Raw genomic sequence first — 15,091 nt, 5'->3', positions numbered from 1 at the left:
TGTCACCTAATAGACTGAAGGGATTTTGATGAATGGGGGAAAAAATGAAAAAAGTGTGATAGGTGCCATGAATTATAGTCACATATCATATTAGTATATTGTGATTAAAAAACTCAAATGATTACGACAGAGATTACTACCAGGTTACTATCAGCCCATAACGCAATCCACCCTCAATAACATGCCACATCCAATGTGATCATAAACTGGACCCTACACAAGATTATACAGAAGAGCACAACACAGGTATTGAGGTCTGTGCATGTTGCGCTTAAAGCTCACTAGTGTTAAAGACTGTGACGGAGAACCCTAGCGTTCTCCGTTGCTGATCTCTGGCAGGGTTTCAGCCTCTGCAGGTATCTGCTCTGCAACGATGTGAGCGAGCGCTCATCTTATCTCCGCGTGCCATGCGCCGCGTGTCACAGAACCACGACCTTTGTTCATCCAGGCCGGGCACCACAACCTCCACGCCTGTCCTGGGTCCTGGGTCCGGGAGCAGGGCAGAAGGGTTTTATTAACAAGGCCAAGCTCCGGGCTGCAGCGACTGCCAGCGCCACAAAACAAAGGGAAGCCATTAAAAAACCCAGAGCTGTTGTAGTTAAGATTTAAGTGGTGTAAAAGACAAAAGAATTCACTCATTACACACCTGTCATGTTGTTTGAGGCTCTACCTTAAAAGGTCAACTCAGTTCCATTTAAAGCAGATGGAAGACATTGTCAATAATGAACTATTGTAACAATTCAAAAACTATTGGGCATTAAAATATTTAGTATAAAGGTTCTGACTTCAGCTGTCCGTGTTACTGAGGAACGCGCCAACCCTGTGTGTGTTCATCTGAAAACGGGCCGAACCCTGAACTTGAACACTCCAACATACTACAAACATTAATTACTACACTGAATAATACACTTCCACGCTGAAACCTACCTCGTGCACCGCGTTCAGCGGAGCGTTGACCGCTAGCTGCTGTCAGTCACTTAGCTAACGACGGCCGTTAACCTCTTAAACCGGCACCGACCGACCGCAGCCTCGGTCCGTCTCACGGTAAGGTGCTGCTCGTGTGTGGCGTTAAAAAGAAATAAATCACTTATTATAAATATAAAACTGCTCCAAATATCCCACGCATGCGTTTTTACACGTCGTCGTCGCCGCGTAACGCGCAATTGAACTTGAGCGGGGACGTGAGCCGCAGCAGCCTACGTAAAACAAGAAGGGTCAAACTTAAAACAACAAAAGTCGAATTGCAATTAAAAGCAGAGTCTATTGAGTATTGGTAATTAACGAAGACAAGCATGAGCCAAATTCAACACAATCAATTACATCTGCACAAAAGCGTCGATTCGTTTCTCATTTTCTTTTCTTCCTGTGGCCAGTGTAACGCGTTACGAGCTTAGGCCGACTATCAACGCTTGCAAGTCAGTGGATAAATACCAATAGCTCCTGTCTGTGACTTATATTTATTTATATTAAGTGATCTGTTCCTTTTCCCACTCAGTGACTTTATTAGAAGCATTTACCTGACAAGAATGTGTCACAATAATCTTTAGATCGGGGCCTCGACGCCACATCCCACATGGAGGAGACGCCTCAGACGTGAGTTCACACAGCTGATATTAGAGGCTAAAATAATATGCAAACATGGTAATCGTTTCCCCAAAATACAATTTGAATTTAAAAATAAATCATGACGTATTGGAAATTAAAACACTCTAAGAAAATAAATCCAACCTGTTGGACAATCTGCTGTTATGACGTCTCTTTGAAATGACATTTATAGGGCACCGTATTAATTATTTGTATTCAGATAAAATTATTTTAATAACAAAAAATATATTGTAAGATATTCTACCATGTATATTATATTTAATTGCTCCTTTATTTTTAACTTACATAACCTAATTAAAAATAATCAATACATACAATGTAATAGATTAGAAACTTATAGGAAAATATTATAATGTTTATAAAGTGTTTATTTATTACAATTGCAGTTTAATACAAATGAATGATATTAAGTTACTGCAACACATGCATGTATTTTATGCAGTTCTTTTTTGCTATTAAATAAAAGTCCAGACCCTCTTTTATTATATATATATATATATATATATATATATATATATATATTATATATCTCTATCTATCTATATATCTATCTCTATCTCTCTTCTCTCTATCTCTCTCTATTCTTCTCTTTCTCTCTCCGCCTTGTCCCCAATACTACTGTTTACCCTATCCTATCCCCTGTCCCCCTCTGTCTGTATCCCTGTTCCTAATTCCTCCTCCATTATTTGTTTGAAAAGTACACATCTCTGGGACCCATTAACCCTTTATTTAAATTAAACTTTTAAGAAATTTGGAATTCTTCTTTCTTTCAAAAACAAGTCTGTAACTGAAGGCCAGATGTGTAAGGAATAAATTATATTTGTCTCACATTGCAGGTTTTTGTCTGATCCTGTAAGCTGAGTGTGGGAGGAAGACACTCACCGAAAGCTGATGAAGGCTTCGGCGTGTCAGGACGCAACTGGAGTTCAACTTTGACATCTGCTGTATAAAATCACACATTGTCAAATAGTGGGGTGACGTCAGGGAGATACGGCGAGAGAGCTGAACTAGATTCCCTTAGTGTGCATGTGTGTGGGTGTCCAGGCCCCTCGCAATGATCTGCAAACTGATCACTGAGGTGTTTGATCTTTGTATGTAACACAATAAATATACAGTAACACATTACATGAAACTAAACCTTAAGTAATTATTGTGCATCGCAGGTAAACCTCCAATATGTCCACTCCTTTAGGAAAGGAAGATGGATGAGGAGGACTTTTCTATGGGTCGAGCAAAGTTTTCTTTCCGTTAGAAGCGCAGGGGGAAAAAAAGGTTCACAGATATTAAGAGGTGATGGTTTAGTAACCTCACGGGCCTCAGGGATATGAAATAATTAGGGACAAGTTGACATGAATTGCAATTTCCTTGGAAACTTTCGTGAAACAGAAAAAAAGTGTCCTTTTTTTCTTAGCCTTTCATTCACGTATTCAAGCCCACACACATGCATTCACACAGACCAACATTATTCCTCTTTAAAATGTACCCCTTCACTTCTCCTCTGTGCCAGTCCTTCCATTCCCATCCAGCGCAAAGCCTTTTCATCCATTCTCCTTCTTGGAGGAGGAAGAAACTTTCCCCTCTTTTTCCTTCTCCCATCGGCACAGATTGATGTTAAAAGTGTGTCTGCGCATCGTTTGTAATTATGCCTGTTTACACACTGAAGCATTACTATGTGTGAAAGTCTGGAAGCCATTTGTGGCATGAGGCTGAGAGGGAAAGACAGCGAGAGTGAGCTTTAAACAGCTCCAGAGACGCGGGGACCGATAGCAGAGCGGGGCTTCTGACACGCCTGCTGACCTGGGTAACACTCCACACGCTTTCAGGTTTGTGCGATGGATTTGTCCGAGCACACAGTTGCAGCCTCGCGTGTATGCGCCTGAAACATAAGAGCAAATGCTCCTCCAGATTTGTTTTTTTTTTTTCGTTTATAAAATTGAACCAGTCAGGAAGTCTATGAGGTTTTTGTTCAAAGAAAACTGTCACTCCAAGAAAGTGAAAATTCTGAAAAAACTGGAGGAAGTGAATTCACTTTGGACTAGTAAGAATACTTTTGTTAAATATATGTAGTCTTTTCCTGGTGAACAGGTTTCAAAACCTACACGATACATTTCATCCTGGTGAAGATGAAGTCTACGTGAAATATCACACGTTACAATGCAAGATTGAGTGTTTATCTTGAAAAGAGTGCGGCCAATTAGAAGGAATGTTTCTTTTAGGGATCATGTTATTGTGGCGTAAATAGGACTGGGCACAATTATAGACCTCAAACTGAATTAAGAGATTGTCGCACTGCAATGATTTAATGGACCCAGTTCAACATGTGGCTGCAGCATGACGGGCAGTATGGGATCACATATATGCAAAGCAAATACAAATCAACGCGTTTCCAGTGAAGCTGAAACACACACACACCTACAGCACTGGGAGACTGCAGTAAAACAGAGGCTAGGGGTTGGTGATAAGGTCAGTGTGTGTGTGTGTGTGCGTGTGTGTGTGTGTGTGTGCGTGTGTGTGTGTGTGTGTGTGTGTGTGTGTGTGTGTGTGTGCGTGTGTGTGTGTGTGTGTGTGTGTGTGTGTGTGCGTGTGCGTGTGCGTGTGTGTGTGTGTGTGCGTGCGTGCGTGCGTGCGTGCGTGCGTGCGTGCGTGCGTGCGTGCGTGCGTGCGTGTGTGTGTGTGTGTGCAAGGAGTCCGCCTCGCACACCTACAGCCACCCAGTCAGCACATGCCAGCGCCGCGCCGGCCGCCGCGCGCTGCCTACAGCTGCAGCGAGGGCTTTGAACCTCATGGTTAGCAAATACAGCAGGAACCGAGCAGATAATGAAACCCGATATTCTCTCCTGTCCGTGCCCAGCTCCGGCAGCAGCCAAGGCCTGCTTTTCCTCTCACAAGAGATGCACTATTGAGAGACTTTCTCTCTCACTCTTTCACTCCCCCTCATTCTTTTCTTCCTCCCTGCTCCGCGTTCTGCCAGTCGGCGAGGCGAGATGCCAACCTCTCCCCAAAGCCGGGCAGAGTGCCCTCACCCTTTATGCAAATGCTTCACCACCAGCCCGACTCACACATTCACTCGGTGCCCCCCACCATCACCTACTCCTCCACGTCTTCCCTTTTACCTCTTACTCTGCAATCTTCCCTCTCTCTCACACTTTTCCCGTTCCTCCGCTCCATATTGTTGCTGCACTTCAACCACCCCTCCCTCTGCTTTTTGCTGCTTCACCTTCTCACTTCTGCCAGTTGCCAGCGCTTTCTATCTCAATTGCGATCCATTTTGCAGCATCTCTCTCTCCCGCTCCCTGCGCCGCCTTCTTCCTTTCACCGACGAACTCCCTCTCTCTTCTTTTCCTCACTCAGACCGACGCAGACTCGAACTCGTGCACTCATTCCTTGGCCGGTGCCAGACTACTCCCTTTGCCCCTCTGTCCCTTCCACTGTCTCTTTCATTCTCAAACAGCTACTCCTGCCGCAGCCCAAATATTTTTACAGGCATTATGTCACCCACCAGTATGTAGTATATAATATACAATATTCTCAATTGCTTTCTTCATTGTTGAACACTGTTAGTGGAGCGCACAAATGCTTAACAATAAATAGAAGTTCTGTGATAGGTCACATTTATTTGCTTTAAAATCAGCTAGATTTGCTCTCAAAGGTGCAGACGGGGCATGAGACATAGAGTGTCTATTGTCCCACATGATCGTTTAAAGTTGCACCATATTTATAATTGCTGGATTGGCTCCAATCTTGATGAGTGATGAATAATAAACCAATAAACACCTGCTTTTATGAAAAGGCTTTCCAGAGCGATTGATACAAATGATAGCACTAATTCCTCTGTGTGTTCATGATAACGTTTTATATTTATGGAGGTAAAATATGTGACGGAAGCAAGTTTTCATTTTTGAGTTGTTTTTCCATCTAAACATCAGACACGCTGCAATGTCTTAATATATTATATTCGTAACAATTCAACCCGCCTGCTTAATTACTTCAGTCAATCAGGCCTCGAAGAAGAAAATTTAGACTGGCGATCGCAGTTTCACGTTTTCAATTAGACCAGGATGTTTGTGGCACGCCGCTGCGCAGATGGGAGCGCGGCCCCGCTCCATCTCCTTTCCGCATCGGCGAGCTTGTTATCGGGAACACTGAGGCCTGCAGATTTATTTCTGCTTATCGTTCGCGCTGGAGTTGTGCCTGTGCCGCGCTGGCGCTGCAGGGGTTAAACGGTGCCCGCTCCCCGTGGCATGATGCGAGCTGGGCCTATGCCTGTGCACCCTGCCTGGCCTCTGCCGCGCTGCCGGTGCTAGCGCTCGCGAGTGGGTGGCCGCTCCAAGTGGCCTCCTGTGCCACTCTGATCCTATTAGGGTTAAAAGGTGTCTGCTCCAAATGGCTTCCTGAGAGCCGGGCCTTAATCTCTGCCGCGCTCGGCCGCATTTGGGTTAAAGGGAGATGAACTGTTGATACGGCGGGAACTCACGCCCGACTCCGAGCTGGCGGCGGGAGGGTTAAAGGTCACCCTGCCCATTTTGAGTGGCTTCCCTGCCGAGCGAGCGCCATGTCAGGCTGGAAGAAACGCACAAGGCGAGAAACAAAGAGCGTTCCTGACCACACACGCAAACACATAAAGACGCGCGTGCTAAATCACGGTAAATATCCCCTCTAACCAGTGCTTTGCATTTTAAAATAATTCTGCAACAAAGCAAAGGGAGGGCCGACCGACACGTGATGCAGACGGGCGCCTCTGGGAGAGCGTGTGTGCAGTTATCTCCCCTCTGACCGCGCTCGCAGACTTCCCCGGCCTAAACTACCACCTCGCAGAGACCTCAGGAGCACCACAGCACCACAGACAGACAGCCATAAGTACATGTGCGCAGAGGGGACGTAAAACGGAGAAAACCCACCTCGGTAAAAAGACACCTCACAGAACGGGGAAACCAAAGAGCAGAAAAGCGCTCGGCCCATCATCAGTATTTTAAAATTTGGATTTATATGCTTTACGCAATTATCATAAAAAGTTCAAATGTTAAAAAAGAAGAGCAGTATATCAATACTGTAAACAGCTTTTTAATAGATTGTACCAGTCTTAGTCTTAAGTAGAATTTTTTTAGTTACATGAAAATCACTTTCAGTTGCTTAGAAATATAATAGCTAGTAAAATACTGTACACATGTAACAAAAGCTGCCCTGGCTCAGACGGCATCATGATCTTTCATTTACCCGCTGTATCCTGCTCGGATTCACTCTAATTTCATTAGAAATGTAAAAAAAAAAATCATTATTTGCAATAAATATTTGCCAAGTTATTTTGCAGTGAATAGTGCAGTGTTTATCGACTCACAGCGAAACTGGTCCGGTCTGAAACACCAGTCAGTCTCCATTTATAAACATGTGATTGTATGAAAGATAGTATCACAGAAAAGTGAGCCAGAAGGAAAGAGCTGGACTGAAAGCAGCAAGAGCTGCCACGTCAGATGCTGCCGAGGCTTCTTGGCTGTCAGGACTGAAACACACACACACGCACAGCGCCGACACACACACACACACGCACACACATATACACACACACAAATGCAGTATGGCCTGCACACACAGATCCACACATCCGCACAAATGCACATGATTAAATTCACATGCATGTGCAGGCAGGCGCGCACGCACGCACGCACACACACACACACACACACACACACACACACACACACACACACACACACACACACACACACACACACACACACACACACACGCGCGCCAAGGGCTCGCCTTTGCTTTGCAATGCTGTTCGGGGAGCTGGAGTCCTCGTCCAAGCCTGACGTCCCTGCTCAGTTTAACCATCACCGCTGTCTCCCTGTGATTCTACGCCGGCGGAGTCGCTCCATCGACAACACATCACATGAGCAAATCCCTAACCCCAGTTCGCTCGCCACATGTCAGAGCGGGTCCGCCACAGGTCTGATCATATTCTGGTTGGATTGCTCATGGATTTGCACTCATCGTTTATCATCATAACATTTATTCACATGAATGATGAGGGCAGCACAATATTCTGCTTCAAAGAGCTAGAAATGGGAAAAACGTGTGGTAAATATTGACGCTCTCACACTAACGGATCTTGTGCGGAAGGATTAGGCCTTCTCTTTATTCAGGCTAGCTTTCCAATTCCTGGAGAAATTGCTTCATCCTACACAACAATGCCATTGTCCCGGCTAATTTTAGAGTGGCTTTCGGCTTTATAGGTTTCAAGAGAGGAATATCAAAAAAGGAGCGGAGCTTTTAGGACAGGAGAGACTAAGCTCTTGTGCAGAGATGCTTCTCTTGATAACGCTTCCTCGAAGCACCGTAACGGGGTTATGATACGCAGGCATTCCTTCTCATCACGGAAGAAACCCAATACGTCCGCGTCAAGCATTTTAGTTATCGTAGGAACAGAAAGGGTTCTGAAAAAGGCCAGAAGATGGAGTTTCTGGTGGAGGAATGGCATTAAAACGCTACGGGGAGTATCTGGGCCTTTCCGACGAGCAGCATTCCAACGGACAAAGCTGGTGATTGGTGAAACTGTGGGATGGTCTACGTTTTCCTCAGGAGAGGCAGAAAGGGAGTCCGCAAAGTGGCTTTTAAGCTCACCAAATCCAACATATCCCAGATAAGACTGTGGCTCTTCCTGAGGGAGCGAACGCGAGGAGCAGCGGCGGGGGCCTGGAAAGAATGAGGTACAGCAAAATGGAGGGAGGGACGGCTGAAACGAAAGCGGCAACGGGAGAAAGCGAGGCGAAAGCGAGGCGACGGCCGAGGGAAATGCCGAGCGAGAGCGAGAGGAGCGAGAGGAGGGTGGGAAGGTCCGAGGCTGGAGTTAGTCCCCAGCAGGATTTTATCACTCGAGTGAAAGGGAGCTTGAATACACACAAGGAACCTGCGCAGGCCTTACAGTGTGCAACTGTGCATATGAGTCCTCTAATAGCATGCATGCGTTTTACCATTCAAACCTGTGGCCCGTGGGCTGCTTTCAGTCAGGTACAGGCGTGTGCAGAGACAGGTGCACACACACACGGGCCAGAAAGCGCCGGGTGAACAAACAAGGGTCACTTTTTAATCATCCCCTGTTTGTTTATTTAGCAGTGGTCAGGTTTTCACATAAAAAAAAAAAACTCCCAAACTCCACGGCAAAATTCCTCTTTTTAGACTCCAGAGAGAACATTCAAACAGTATTAATTCCTCCTGCCGGGAAATGGGACAGCCTTTTCCCGGAGCAATCCATAACATCTGAATATAAAAATAAATACGAAGTGCGGGCGCGCGCTTAACCCCAAAGTGAGGAGGGAAAAAACCTGCCAGGAAGTTTGACAGAGCTCTGTGTTTTTCCTCTGTTTCACCAGCGACTACGACATTATTTTTATCCGCAGCTCAACACCACCGGCGTCCTTTCAGTTGGTCCGACATTGTTCCGCTTTTTGTTAATATCTTCATTGAGCCGTATGTTTATCTCTGTCTTCTGTGCTTAATATTTACTCTCGCGCTCCCTCTCTCTCTCTCTCTCTCTCTCTCTCTCTCTCGCTCGCTTGCTCGCTCGCTCTGCTGGACGCCCCTGTGCCAGTTAACTCACCACAAGCCAGAGGGAGGACCGCAAGAATGCTTAAATCAGCATAATTAGGCCTGTGTGTACTTTAAACACACACATTTCCCCTAAGCCTGGACCTCTGCCACTCGTACCTCGCTGTGTGCGCAGCCACGGCCTGTCTCTTTGAGTCAATAAACACAAACATATCAGCAGCCCGCCTCGCACACGTTCACACAGTTAGCTCCCAGACAGACACGCACTTAAAAACACATGCAGCACACGAGGTGAATGATGCTGTATCCTTCTCCCACCCAGCTTCGCCTTGTCTACCCCCCCCCCCCCCCCAGGCAAAACCACACTAACACGGTTTGACCCTTTACACAGTTGAGCTGAAGGCGACTAAGGTAAATCAGATTAATATGGAGGCTCTGGCTCTCTGAAAAATTGCACGTTTGTTAAAACATTTCCATAAGCAATCTGGTCAAAATTAAGCCCGAGCATGCACTGGAACAATGGCCGTGATCTCAACCGGGTTTGCGGTTTTGGTCCTCGACACATCTGCATGTGTTTTGGGTTTTCGGCGGTGCATTAACACACAACTGCCTCCCAGCGCATTTCAGGACGCCTGCTGCATGTGCGGATTATCAGAAGTCATTACAGACCATTTAATAATAACCACCACCGTCAAAAACAGGCCGGCCATGTGATATTCAAATGGGCAATATGACTGGCTGAGTGATTCACAGTAGTGGAGATGAGAAGTGATTAGCCGGGGTTTTGGCACGTCAGCTCATTTCAATGATCACACAGGCGTCCGCACACTGTGTGAACTGCAGCTTATTGTCGTCTCCCCTTGGTTTTTGTTTTGTTTTTGCCGCTAACGCGTGCGATAAGAGTTGCAGCAGCGACGACACCCGTCGACCTACACCCCAAAAGTTGAACCCGCCGCCGCCGCCGCCGCCGCCGCCCTCCCCTCGGGGGCAGGAGGAGCTTCAGGTGCAGACGGACGCGTGCGCGAAGCCGAACCCGGGAGCACGAAGGGCCCGGCAGCCATTAGACACGCCACCGGCCAGGGCAGCGCAGCCCTGTTCCCATGGAGTTTATAAGTCATAGAAACAAAACACCGAGCGAACGTGGCTTTCATTTCGAATCTCGCCCACGTCACAGAAACACGCGGCCCCGTCCCGCTCTCGGCTTGGCGCGCGGCTCCGGCGAGCGATCGCTTAGAAAAATATTTTGTCAGCAGCGTTTGATCAAAGTGGTGTGATAGAGTTTATATGAGGATACACACTGAAAACTAGCCACAAAGAAGCCACTCTGTGCGTCGCTCCACAGAGAGAGAGAGAGAGGGAGAGAGAGAGGGAGCGGGGCCGAGCGACGAGCACACTCCTTTCTCTGTTTGTGCGCTCGCACAGCTGTGGATCTTGCGCGGGGGTTCAACCAAGGTAAAGATATGGTATGTTACGCAATGGCTTATAGATTTTTCCACCCCTGGCCGGCCGCCAGCGCGCTCGACGGGAGAGGGAGCGAGAGGGAGCCGCAGAAGGGATCAGAGAGCAGCACACTTTGTTCCACAAAGTCTGACTCACCAACTGGATCGACTGGCTGCTTCGCTGGGACGTCAGGCCCCTGTGACCAGTAGTTACTCTGAGGGAACAGGGCTGAGCACACGCGTGTGTTATTTGACCACGCTACTGCGTATGAGGAGCCATAAGTGGTGGCAGCAAGGTTGACTCTGTGAAAAGTGTTAGATATGTTTATTGGCTTGAATTATCCCTGCCACTCGCTCACATGCAGTTTAACAGCAGATTTAATACTTAACCTTCCAGCCTTTCTTACTAGGTAGCATCCATGGTGGGGAACTGCACAAATAAATGCCTTTCACATGCACGACGCTGATGCGCGACAGACATTTCATTGGAGACCACTTCCAACGTGAGACTTGGAAGAGTCAGCGGGAGCAGCTCAGTCTGTTTCCAATCAGACACTCGCCTGTCAGCGTGATCAATCTGACTGCTTTCTTGATTCGCTCACCGCGGGACGTGACGCGCATATGTTAAAGAAACTAGTGTGTTTCTCATATCGGCCTCGTCCATATTCTCCCGCCTGGATTAAAAAGGCAGACATAGCGCTCGGACAAAAGGCAGAGAAATGCATTCACGAAGCTCATTTGGCCTGGATCTCTCACACTAAAGTTTCCCCTACTCTTTTAATTGGGCCCTTGATGCTCGACATAGGGTGTACTTCCTCTAATTAGCTATATCTATAGTGCATGGGAGGGTGTATGAATGCATGCATGTGTAAAATCCTCTTTTGAGCAACTCCAAACTAACTAAGAGCTTTAATTTCACGCTAGGCTGCATTGTCCCATTCAGTGGGGCTAGCGCCACAAAAAAAGCCTCTGAGAAAATCAGAGGACGAAAAACACACCGAGGGGCGACGGAGGAGGGGGCGGCGAACGACGGAGAAAGAGGGAGAGACAAACAACAACAACGGCAACTGAAGTTCACCCGCGGACAATGGGGATCTCTCACCAACCGTTACTTCGCACTTAAAGGGAGCTAATTGAGGAGGTGGAGGAGGGTGGAGGAAGAGGAGCCGGGGAGTCTCCCCTGAGCAGCTGCACGAGGCGCTCCTCGCTTTCTTCTTCTGGGTTCCTGACGTTTCCAAAGGGCTCCCGCTCCAACCCGGGATGAAACCGACCACTTCCAGGGGGAGGCGCGCGCAATTATAGGTCGATCACGCGTTTATACTACACCTCCCTCCTCCTAATGACTAAAGCTGCAGCCCGGACGAAGCCGTTTGGACTCTGCTCCTCCTTCACGTGTCCGTGTGTCTGTCTATAACACGTGTGTGTGTGTGTGTGTGTGTGCCGTCTGATTTCAGCAACGCGGCCGGGTGAACACAACTATATCACAGAGCAACATAAGAATGCTATAGGGGCCGCCTGCTTCCACTGGCCAGAGATCAGGCTAAACCTAATCCACACTAGGAGGCAGAGGGTGAGGGGGGACGCCGGGTAGTCGCATGGACACACACACACACACGTATCAGGCGCACGCACACATGCCGATCCATCCAGGGGACAGCTACCTATTACCCCGTTGTGCCAACTGCCAGTTAAGCATGATAAATGCATTTTCTATGGGCGGTCGGGAAGACTGTGCAGATAAGGGCTTAACACAGGAACACAACGCTGGATTTACCCTAACACACACACACACACACACACACACACACACACACACACACACACACACACACACACACACACACACACACACACACACACACACTCTTATTATTTTTAACACGTTTACATCCTGACAAACTTGTTCGAACGTCTGACCTGCAGCTGAACGCGGCCTGTGATCGTCTCACAAACACACCGCTCAAACTGCAGGTCCCGGGCGTTTTTGGACCCGTGTTTTGAAAGTGGACCCGGCGTGTCTCCTGCCTCCGTCCCATCCCTCCATTACTGCCCAGCAGCCCTCGGTGTGGGCCAAGCCGTGAAAGGTGGACCTGGTCTGCCTCCAGAAGAAAGGATGAATAAGTAAAAAGAACACAATGTACCCCTGGGTTCTCCCTGCAACCCACTGCCTGCCGCCCCGGCCCAGTTGGCAGGCCGCTCCGTCCACTCCTACCGTCTACCGCTGCGAGCCCATTCTCCACGGACGGTGCCTACCGACTCGCTGAGCGGGACCGCCGTGTGTGCATTTGTGTGTCCCCACGTGTGCGTGTGTGTGTGCGGTACCAAATGACACCAGGAAGGCTCGCGTGTCACCGGATCGCGCGGGCCCACCTCGGCTTACGCCAGCAGAGCGAGCGGGCCGTCCCCATCCGGTCCCAGTGAAACCAGAACCGAGGGCTGACGCAGAGCCACCGGCCCACAACGGGGCAGGATGTAAGAAACCCACACTTACTGCATGCGCACATGTGAACTCAATTGATGCACACATCTGAGTTTTAATGAACTAATGAGTTGGATTATTTTGGATTAAATTAAATACATTTTTGACTTTTTGGGCTCCAGACCTCGTGTTTATAGGCACAAACGCACAGACTCTGATTCGTAGACGTGGTAAGTGCGTCTCATCATCACCATCATTCCTGTTGTAGGGCATGGCTACAGTATATAGGCTATAGCTTTCATGGCACGCTTTCAAGCGCGTCGCCAATCTGCACGACTGAGTGCATTTCAAGGACTCATTTGTTCTGCAAATCTAAAAACACATTAGAACTGCAAACGATCGGAATACGACGCGCGCCGCGCCGCGACCAACGCTGGGCCGTCAATAAATCTATTCCCCGCGTGCGAACGGCGCGCGGCGCGGTTCAAACCGTCTCCGGCGCGACGTTAAACATCTCCGAGTTTCCAGCGAGAGCTTCAAAAGCTGGCAGCGCTCGAGAGGCGCGCTGTAACGACTAACAGCCCATTTGCCCGCATCTCATTTGGATAAGCGGAGCTTAACTGGAGTCTGAAATAATTGATTTCAAAACGCGGCACATAAAAGTTTTAATTAACGACGCCTCCGCGACCTTCAAACCGCATTAAAACTTCATGCAAATGCATTTTCGTCGCAGGGACGTGAAACAATGCCACGCAGCCCGTGAAGAACGTCTCGGTGCTTTTTGGCACGGCCGTGGCCGTCGCTTTTTGGCCGTCCGAGTGCGTCACCCACCAGGCTATTCCAGCAAAGCTTGTATCGGCATTAAATAATACATTGTAGACTGTTTACACCAGTTTTGCATCTTTTCTGTGGTGTGTGTGAATTATTTACGTGGCTGAAATCGAAGAACGGAGCCTTAATTAAGTCACAATAGCTGGAGTCCTGCATGTTCAAGTACGTGTTGCACATTAGTATAATTCATCCGCGTGCGCATGGGTGTGGACACTTAAAAAAAACAGGCCGTCCTTCCTTTGCAGCATCAAACCACGTATAATTAAAGCAGGCAATTAAATTAATTAGAGGCAGATGTGCACGGTCAGTTTGAAATGCAGGTGTGAATCGGAAAGAAACAGAGGTTTCGCCGTCAAACAGGATACGGGGAAGTTTGCGAGTGACATAGCCCCCCCCCCCCCCCCCCCGCGTTATCTTAACACGGTCTAAATACAAACAGGCGTTCGCAAGGAGATACGAGAGGCTGCAAACAAACCAGCTCTGTTTGATATCCACCAGTAGGGCCGAGAGACGCAACAACAGCAGCCGAAGCAGATCAATATGTATCGCGCATATGGGCAGCACGCGTCCATGCGGCGCTCGTGTGAGAGGATCTGCTGCCAATTAATTTTAATTAATGGAAAGAAAGAGGAAACTCGATGCGGACCTCTGCCTCATACCACCAGGCTTGGAAAATTATCTGTACTAAATATGCAGTAGAGCTGCTGGACTTTTTTAGGGGGGGGGGGTTCAAACTCACAGGCACAAGAAAAGTCAGGAAAATAAATAGGGCTCGTGATAAAGTCTGTGGCTGTAATTGGCTGTGCTGTATTCCACAGCCACTGCTGCTTTGCTGGCTCTGGTTTTGTTGCATAAATAAATAAAAATAAATACATGTGCATTAAATTTTAGTTTTGAGTTCAACACGCTCTGTCCACTTGTTATTGGCATCTAAAGGCCGAGAAAGCACCATGAGGTCAGCTGAGAAACCCTGGAATTATCCCCTATGTTCTCCTTGAAGCTTTTAAAGGGCAGATTGTTGTGTTGAAGGAAATGGACATTTGAAATTCTCTGCTACATCACAGAGTTGTAATATTATCTCAAAAAATACTATATCACTATAACCCATGACTAAATGAAGCGCTTGACCTCAGGCACAAAGCAGGCTGCCACACGCCGTCTAGTGACATTTTCAGACATTAAGTGGTCATTTTCTTTAGACAGATCTTCAGATAGTTTGTCTGTATAATAGTGAAGCAGAAAACACACTTTA

At 47.7% G+C, this 15,091-nt stretch overlaps 1 protein-coding gene and 1 long non-coding RNA gene across 15 annotated transcripts in view; one reads left to right on the top strand and one right to left on the bottom strand.

Annotated features, from left to right (window-relative positions):
- The window catches only part of LOC114853094 (nuclear factor 1 X-type-like), a 92,537-nt gene that overhangs the window by 64,987 nt on the left and 12,459 nt on the right, over positions 1–15,091 (bottom strand). The window contains exon 1 of one of the 14 annotated variants that reach the window (XM_041070950.2): positions 928–1,068. The exons of the other annotated variants lie outside the window; for them this stretch is intronic. The gene's annotated coding sequence lies outside the window, so the exon portion shown is untranslated. Of the gene's footprint in view, positions 1–927; positions 1,069–15,091 lie in introns of those variants that run through there. 14 annotated transcript variants of the gene reach the window in all.
- Positions 945–2,732, top strand: LOC114853137 (uncharacterized). Its single transcript, XR_003785511.3, has 3 exons — positions 945–1,044; positions 1,548–1,593; positions 2,442–2,732. It is a non-coding gene; the product is annotated as an uncharacterized LOC114853137 (long non-coding RNA).

This window comes from Betta splendens, chromosome 1, assembly GCF_900634795.4.
Source record: "Betta splendens chromosome 1, fBetSpl5.4, whole genome shotgun sequence".
NCBI classification, from domain to species: Eukaryota; Metazoa; Chordata; class Actinopteri; order Anabantiformes; family Osphronemidae; genus Betta; species Betta splendens.
This window is presented reverse-complemented; position numbering and strand designations above follow the sequence as displayed.